This window comes from Cyprinodon tularosa, unplaced genomic scaffold, assembly GCF_016077235.1.
Source record: "Cyprinodon tularosa strain WSP-4 unplaced genomic scaffold, ASM1607723v1 ctg930, whole genome shotgun sequence".
NCBI lineage: Eukaryota > Metazoa > Chordata > Actinopteri > Cyprinodontiformes > Cyprinodontidae > Cyprinodon > Cyprinodon tularosa.
The window spans coordinates 198,718-205,211 of NW_024039708.1; the positions used below are offsets into that span (position 1 = coordinate 198,718).

General features: G+C 41.9%; 1 pseudogene; it reads right to left on the reverse strand.

The window, feature by feature from the left end:
* Positions 1 to 4,225: 4,225 nt before the first annotated feature.
* Positions 4,226 to 6,269, reverse strand: LOC119776431 (annotated as a pseudogene).
* Between the last annotated feature and the right edge of the window lie 225 nt (positions 6,270 to 6,494).

Here is a 6,494-nt window from a genome sequence, read left to right on the forward strand (position 1 = left end):
TTCTGGAAAAAAAAAAAAAATAAAAACAAAAATGAAAGAAAACGTTTTATTTGAATGACTTTTTGCGAACATTAAAGTTTGAGGTTGATCTGATGAAATAGATGCATTCAATGATTGTTTTATCTTTAAAAATGTTAATTGGTGACCTATTACCCGTACAGGTTCCATGGCTTCAATCTGCAGAGGTTAAATGAGCAGATTTAACAACAACTGCACTATTTTCATTTGAGGAACAGAGGGTTCAAAATGCTGCTGCACGTCTTTTAACAGGAACAGGAAAATTCCACCACATTTCCCCTGTTTTAGCTTCCTTACACTGGCTGCCAGGACATTTTAGGACTGATTTGAAAATTCCTTTATTTGTTTTTAAAACTCTTAATGGCCTTGCCCCTCCTTATCTGTCTGAGCTGTTACATTCTTACACACCCTCCCGTTCCCTCAGGTCAGCTGATCAGTTGCTTCTGAGGGTCCCAAAGATAGAACTCCTGTCCTCCAGGGTCTAACATTACATGCCAAACGTAGCTGTTACTTCACTCTAAATGCATCCTAAAATGTCTGACTTCTAGAAATAATCTGATACTAAATATAGCCATGAAAACAGGCCAGGTCTGTCTGTAACATGTTGCTCACATTCACCTGACAGGAGGAGTTGCTAGCTGGAGCTAATGGATGCATTTTACAGCCACAGCTGTAGATGGAGAAAGAGGTGGAGCTGATGATGTCATCACAGCTGGATCTGTTCACCTGGGATAAACAAGCATTTCATTCAAACCTAAATAAACTTCAGCACCATTTATTGAACCCCTTGAGCCCGGCGGACCCAGTACCGGGCCCATCTGACCCCTGCTCATGTTTATCTATTTATAGAAATGGCCAAAACACAGTCACATGGTGTTTCATCCACACGCCTTTCAATTGGGGCTTTAAGATTTCTAAAACATGTTTCAAAATAATGTTTTCATCAGTAATTGATGTTTTATAGCTGTGTAAACAAATAAAATTAGATTTAAAATTCCACCTGAGACGTTTGACTCTGTGGGAGTAATGCAACAGCAGGTATTCATCTTTAGCCCCGCCCCCTAATGGCCGCCATCATTGGAAACTAGAGGCTCAGACCTTTCCAAGGAGGGGTCAGAGGTCATTGTGCGACCATTTCAGGTGATGTAACCGGCATGCGTTCCATAAGCTGCTCTGTTATTCTTATTTTCTATTCAGTTTGGTGATTTTATTGGTACATTTCAATGAACCAACGGCTAAATCTGAGGAGCAAAGGCTTTGCCTCATGCAGAAGGTCTCCAATAATGGAAATCAGCATATTTATCTGACCAGATTCACTTTGATGAGCGGAAAAATACATTTGGCACAATTTGGCCCCCAAAATCCCATTTCCTCCTGCACACTGTTCACTAAAACCTTTGTGGAACAAACATGCTTCAACTGATTCAGTCCAGATTAGCTTGAGTTCTAGTCAAGATGTGGATCTATAAAGCTTAAGGGTTCATCCACAGTTTCTAATGGGCTTTATGCTGTTTTACAGTGTTTATTTAGGATTTATTTATTGTTCTTTGTTTAATCAGCTATAAATCAGACATGGTGAGATTTAAAATAGTGGTTCCACCTGAAAAATGTTCCTCAGTGCCTTTCTGTCATACAAATACACACTGGCAAGGAGAGGAGAGGCTAAAGTGGGCTTCACCAGCAACATGCTGCTTTCCTCTCCATCCTCTGCAGCTCACAGGGACTTTATTGGTCTGTTGAGGTTCTCATTATGAGGAAAACTAGAAAAGCAGCTCAAGCCAACCACTAAATTCATAGGAATCAGAGCAGGTGGATATTAACTGCTTCCAAAAAGTGGGATTTCTTTCTACTCCACAAATGTCCAGCACTCCATAAGTCTCTGTGAAGCATTCATTGTGTGTCTCTGTGTTTTAGGGAGGAAAAAAGAAAATGAATCAAATAGAAAGAATAGAGGTAAGAAGTAATGAAGAAGAAAAGAAATCAAACTCTTATTTTCTTCATGTTGATGTCAACTTTATCATGACTTGACTAAAAATGGGAGCTATTATGATCACATTTGAATGATCTCATTCAGAAAATTCCATCTTTAATTCCAAAGATTTATTTCATTCATTTTTTACCAAATGTTTAGTAAAAAACAACCTGAAGGTTTTTGATTGAAATGATTAAAAAACAGGAGGCTAGGCTACTTTAAATATGTTCAGATTCCAAGTCCTCTGGAAATGAAGACAGAGCAGCAAAGTCTGGTCTTTATTGCAAAACCAAATGTGGTTTTCTTCATTTCCAAACAGGCTAGAAACTAATGAGAGCAAAGAACATCAACCAAAGGGATCTGACTGCTGTTTTCTCCCATTTATCAAGGAGTTTAGTTTGTTTCTCCAACTTGGAGCTGAAATGTTGTGAAAGCAGCTCAGCTTAGTGGAGGTTCCTGTTCACTGGGCCTCCTCTGTCCATCGTCCCCTTAACTCCATGGCTGATCATTTCCAGCTGATCCAGGATCTGTCCACTCCTGATTAACTCTAGACCCTCTTTGGATGTTTCTAGTTCCTCTATTTCTATCCATCCAGTTAGGATGGAAATATTTCCTTATTGTCATAAAAATGTTGTATTTCCTTTGAATATTTGAACATTTTATTTGACATATTTTTTAATAGAGCTCTGGATTGTCATGGCATTATGAGGCAGTTTTAAAGGTTCTCTGTAATTTGCATTATCGGCCCTTATAAGGTTTTTAAAACCATTAATATTTCATGGTTGAAAATAATAAAATAAAAAGTTTAGTTTTGTTCTTAAAGATGTAAAATAACCAGCATTTTTTCTAGATCTTACTTCCTATAAATGTTGAATCATGATGAGTAAAGCTAAAAAACAATGGCTCCCTGCTGAGTTTTATTGCTATAATGCCAGTAGAGGTTTTTCCATCTACTAAAAGGTCTGATTAGATGCTAACTGGGCTTTCATCGTAAAATATTAAAGAAGTAGATGGAAAAATGCTGGAATTATAACAATTACTCTAAAGATAAAGAAGGTCTGAGCATTTTCATCTAGAATGAATCATCAAATATTAGTCAGCCCTGATTATTTATTGGAATATTTATTCTTTTTTCTTCTATAATCAAAATAGAGAAGCTAAAGGCTCAAAATGTAAAACCTAAAAAAGTAGCTCATCTATTGTGAATCCCTCATCCACCATAACAGCATCATCAGATATTTAGTCTGATTTTGAACATTTTGAACCTAAATGATGAACTAAATCAGAATAAGTATCATGAGGCGATTATCTGTGGATCCAAATCCCTCATTGAACTGATCTTTGTTTGTGTTTCCAGGTGAACTGATCAGTTCCTGTAATAAATGCTTTCTTTCTGTCGTCTCTCTGCAGCAGAGCTGGAAGCAGAGAGTTCTGGATGAATGAAGGTGAAACCAAACATCTGATCTTCTCCAGCATCACATGAGACACTCTGAAGGAAACCTTTCTGACCTTTAGACACAAAACTCACTATTTATTGGAAGAATGAGAAGAAAACGTTTCCACATTTCTCTGGAATCAACTTGTTTTATTGAAGAAACCAAAGAGACAGAACAGCAGACACAGATTTTTCTCATCTAGATCTAAAGCATCTAGAAGAAAACAGCATCAGTTCTAAGTTGATGTTAGTTTCAGTTTTCTTCTCTGGATTCAAAGCCAGAAAACAGAAGCGAGTTCAGTTCACTTCAACCTCAACTGATTTCAACTAGAACAACATTTGTTCTGCAGAACAGAGGAAGAGAAACCAGAACATCCAGATCCATCAATACAGATATTACAGCAGAACAATCAGAGCCCAGAGAAGTTTACATTCTCATCTGGAGAAATATTTCTGTGTCAGAAGAATGAAAGAAAACATCAGCGGTGAAATCCTTCATGGTTCCTGGAACACAGACACAGAGAACTACATTTAAAAAGAGAAAGAAAGAAGAAGAGAGCAGCAGAGCAGAGACACCAGAACCAGGAACCCTGATCATCAACCAGAACCAGGAACCCTGATCAACAACCAGAACCAGGAACCCTGATCAACAACCAGAACCAGGAACCCTGATCAACAGCCAGAACCAGGAACCCTGATCAACAACCAGAACCAGGAACCCTGATCAACAGCCAGAACCAGGAACCCTGATCAACAATCAGAATCAGGAACCCTGATCAACAATCAGAACCAGGAGCCCTGATCAACAACCAGAACCAACAAACTGGATCTATTCAGGTTTACAGAACTCTGCAGACGATCCAGTATCATAAACCCAAACTCCAGCATGTAGCGGCTGAGTGAATGTGGTCTGGACTCTGTGGAGGAGAGTTCTGGTTTCAGAGACGCTGTAGAAGGACAGAACACCTGCTCTGTGATCCAGGTCCACTCCTACACTGGAGGAACCAGGACCTGAGATGGAGGTCCAGATGTTGTTGTGACCAAATTTATAACCACCTTGGAAACAATTCAATGCCCAAGATTTGTCATTATATCCAAATCTACATTCATTCCATCTTCCTGTTCTGCTGATATCTTTGTATGCTACTGCTATAATAACCATCCCCCCTCCACTCCACCTCCCAGTAACAACGTCCAGTCAGACTCTCTCTGCTCAGAACCTGATACCAACCAGTGAATCTGTTTCGATGTCTAGAATAAGACTGAGGTTGAATCATCAGTGTCACCTTCCTGTTTCCCTCTGATAGTAACAGATCTCTGTATGCTGTGTTTGGGTCCAGTGTGATCTGACATGAAAACCCTAAGAACCCAGCTCTGCTCTCTGGTTCTGGTTCTGCCTCAGTCAGTGTCAGTGAGATCTTTGTCCATGTGTCTCTCAGGACGTCCTGTAGTTTGTCTCTGAGCTCTGACACAGCTGCTGTCACATCCTCCCAGCGTCTCAGAGGACGGATGTGGATGGCGGCTGAGGGTGTAGACTCCCTGAGGTCTGACAGTGAGGGGTAGCTGTGGAGAAAGCGGTTGTGATCCTCTGTGTGTGAGAGCTGCTCCAGCTCAGCGTCTTTCCTCTTCAGCTCACTGATCTCCTGCTCCAGCTTCTCCTGAAGCTCTTTGACTCCACTGACTTCAGCTTCCTGCTGGGATCTGATCTGCTGCTTCACATCAGAGCTTCTTTTCTGGATGAGGCGGATCAGCTCAGTGAAGATCTTCTCACTGTCCTCCACTGTTTTCTCAGCAGAGCGATTGATGGCCTCCACCTCCTGCTGAAGCAGCTTCACATCTTTCTCTCTGTCCTGGACTCTCTGCTGGATTTTTCCTCGTCTCTCCTGCAGCTCTCTCTGCCTCTCAGTCCTTTCTGCTGCAGCTGAGACTGTGTCGTGGCCTTTATGTTCCTCCACAGAGCAGAGATAACAGATGGACTTCTGATCAGTACGGCAGAACATCTTCATCACCTCATCATGACGAGAGCAGATGTTCTCCTGGAGGTTCTTGGAGGGCTCCACCAGCTTGTGTTTCCTTAATGGAGCTGAATCCTTATGAGGCTGAAGGTGTTTTTCACAATAAGAGGCCAGACAGGCCAAACAGGACTTGATGGCTTTCAGTTTCCTTCCAGTGCAGACATCACAGGCCACATCTTCAGCTCCAGCATAGCAGTGGTCAGCAGGAGCAGCTTGGAGTCCAGTCTTCTTCAGCTGCTCCACTAAAGCTGCTAACATGACGTTCTTCTGCAGGTCAGGCCTCGGTATAAAAGTTTTCCTGCACTGAGGGCAGCTGTGGATTCCTCTCTGATCCTCTTCATCCCAGTGGCTTTTAATACAGTTCATACAGTAGCTGTGTCCACAGGGAATAGTCACCGGATCCTTCAGGAGATCCAGACAGATGGAACAGGAGAAGGTTTCTGCGTCCAGCTGGTTCTGCTCCATTTCTGCTCTCAGTCACGGCGACTGTCTGAGTTTCATTTCCTGAAAACAGAAACAGCTCTGAGCTCTGATCTACAAGTCACGTGTCAGAGCAGAGAGGCTGCAGCCAATCAGCTTTCAGCTTCAGCAGATGTTGGTTCCACCCAGAGGAGGGAGGAACATCAGGCTGTGATTCCAGGAAGAGGAGAGCTCTGAAAGTAACACTGGAAGTTTAACCGTCTGCACAACAGTTTTCTGATCTAAACAACTGACTGAGTCTCCACAACTCAGATGTCTACAATCTAACGTCTCCACAGAACCAGATCATGAAATCCAAGAAGAAGAACCTGGATGTGTTTGGTTCCTCTGGGAAACCTGTTTCCTAACTGCACTATAAAGGCAGCAGGACACAGAGAGTTCAATGTTTGCATCACATTCAGATCAGTTTAGTTTCTGCTGCTGATAAGAGGTCCAGAGTCCAGGAGGTCTTTAACTCCCACCTGCAGCAGAGCAGCCAATCAGCTGAGAGGAACAAGGAACTCTGTGTTCTGATTGGAGCTGCTTAGAGCAGGAATCAGAGGAACAGGTGGAGATAATTGGAGATGAGCAGCAC